Genomic DNA, 2,535 nt, shown 5'->3' with positions numbered 1-2,535 from the left:
CAGCCACAAGGTATGGGGGCACAGAGCATTTAACAAAATGGCTTACTCTGTTGCTATGGTGGAGGATTTGTTCCCACTGCCAATGTTGATGTAAGGTTGCTTTGATTTGATTTAATATTGCTTTTGATTTGTGTGCCACTTTTCCCAAGCAACCAGGTTGAGCTCAAAGCAACTCACAACTAGAAAAAGCCATTAGAAATTTTAAAATAGTCACATTTCCATCCATATATAATCATGTCAAAAACACAGAAGCACGAGGATAAGGAGCCTGCGCCCCTCCAGATGTTGCGGGACTAATGTGTCCCTGCACATCAACCTGACAGCGCACTGAGCAGGTCCACAAGCAGGCCATATAGTCCCTGTCTTCTTCACTATGCTGCAAAATTCTGCATTTCTGATTAAATTACATTAATGATTTCTAAACTTGTATCTATACATAGAAATCAGCACATTTATTTATTAATCTACTTACACAAATCTGTGTCGTCTTCTGTAACATTGTGGCAGTAGTCACCCTACCTCTCTGAGGGTAGAAAGGCAGGCACCACACATGGCGGCTATCAGGGCTCGGGGTGAGAAGAGATCCAACCATCTTCCTTTTGATTAACAGTTTAACTGCATGCCCTGTTGAGCCACAAAGATGTGCAGTTGGAATATGAAAGGGTGCATGAAAGGGTAAACCTGAGCTCAGGTTGCAAGTGGGTGTAGTTTGACAGCCTCTCAGCAGGCTCTGCTCTCCCCTACCCCATCCCACTTTTCAGCATTTTTCTCTTCATGCTTCCTGAAACAAGCAAGAAGCCATAAGACCTTGGCTCCCTGCAAGTGAACTGAATCACTCTGAAAGGAGTCTTTAAAGCTTGCATCTTTGCTAACCCAAAGATTGCATGATCTTTTTTTGTAAGGAAACCAAATACTTTCCTTTTTAAAGGCGTTTAGAACCTTTTTCTTCTTCTTTGTTTTACTGCCAACAGATGGAGACTTGTTTGCTGTAACTTCTGGAAACTCTGTGAGTAAAATGTTCACTTATTTGCAAAGCTAAGTGTCTGTGATTTATTCTAGCTTAAGTATTTCTGTGGGGAACTTTGTTCAAAGGTGGATGAGGGCAGATGTAAACCTAAACAAGTTTTAATGTGCTTGAAGCCATTGTGCTAGCTCTGCTACTGGAGAGTAGGAACTTCTTCCAAACCTCTCTCTCCAACATCATAAACCCAGGCAACAATACTGGTCCTAAGTCAGCCTGGGGTACAGCTGGACCTCAGCAGAGTTCAGCAGCAAAACTATCTAAAGGAAGAGGAAGCCACCAACAGTGGTCACTTTCTGGGATCAAACTAAATCAAACTAAATGTGACATTGAGATGCATGGTTGCAACGAAGTGTCTTAGTTTTTCAAATGTAAATAGCTGCCCAAGAGAGCACAATCAGAATCAGAAGCACAGTGCATGGAAGGGAAAGGTAACCCTTCCCCCTCCAGCTGCTACTTAACCCCACATAGAAGCTTCCATTATAAATAATAAAACCTTGTAATATATAATGGCTGTCTTGTTTGACCCAGTGAATAGCTGGATGTGCTGACCAGCTGGGTCACAAGAGACTTGAGAATGATACGTCATCTGATTGAGTTGGGAACTGCAAGGCTTAGTAAGCAACTAGATTCCTGGAGAGCTATTTGTGGCTATTACTCATTGATTCATGACCTTTTTATAAACTTTTTTTTTAGTTTTTAATATACAATAACTATAAATAGAAGTGTCCCTTAGATAATGGTACAGAACAACCTATAATGGGGAATGTGGATCCTGGGAATTGTAGTTTGCCAATTGTCCTGAGAATTATAGGTCAGTGGCAAACTTCAGTTCCTGGGAAACTTTGCAGGGAACCATGACTTTTAAAAGTGGTATAAGAGTGCTGTAAATGTATGGCTTGGATATGACCTTTATCAGTGGTGGGGAACCCCAGGACTGGGGTTGAATGTGGCCCCTCAGGCCACTCTATCTGGCCCTTGGGACTCTTCCTCCAGCCATTCTTAAGCCACCCCTTCACTGGTCTTGCTCCACTCCCTTTGCTTGGCTGGAATGTGTTCTTGAACTGCCATAGTGCCTCTGTCAGGAACTGGCTGGTTGCAAAGGTGGGGGGGGGGCAGCAAAAGTCCTAGTTGCTGCAGGACAGGCCATCCAGTGTTAGGGGCCATTTTTGCCCCTTCCTACAGGAGTCTCCCACATTTTGTGACCTGGGGGCACATTTGGAAATCTCTTACGGGAACTACAAAATACCAATGTCACAGAAGAAAAACTGGTGATGCTCAGGTATGCCCCCTCCGACAAAAGGTAAGTCACCTACACATCCCAAATAAAACAAAAACGGACACAAAAAAGCAGGCAACACCCACAACCCACAGAAAACAGGCAACCTCCTCACCAAACAACCAAAACATAACCAGCCAAATAAGGCTCAAATTTTAAAAATAATGATTGGGAGGAACAGGAGACCTTGGCAGGTAATAAAGTGGGTGTCTGTTAGCTCCATGGCGCCCATGAA

General features: G+C 43.4%; 1 long non-coding RNA gene across 1 annotated transcript; it reads left to right on the top strand.

Annotated features, from left to right (window-relative positions):
- The first annotated feature begins 694 nt into the window (after positions 1 to 694).
- Positions 695 to 2,282, top strand: LOC309357474. The gene is made up of 2 exons (XR_014163143.1): positions 695 to 1,006; positions 2,207 to 2,282. It is a non-coding gene; the product is annotated as an uncharacterized lncRNA (long non-coding RNA).
- Positions 2,283 to 2,535: the final 253 nt, after the last annotated feature.

This window comes from Podarcis melisellensis, assembly GCF_964234715.1.
Source record: "Podarcis melisellensis genome assembly, chromosome: 15".
In the NCBI taxonomy this organism is placed as follows: domain Eukaryota; kingdom Metazoa; phylum Chordata; class Lepidosauria; order Squamata; family Lacertidae; genus Podarcis; species Podarcis melisellensis.
This window is presented reverse-complemented; position numbering and strand designations above follow the sequence as displayed.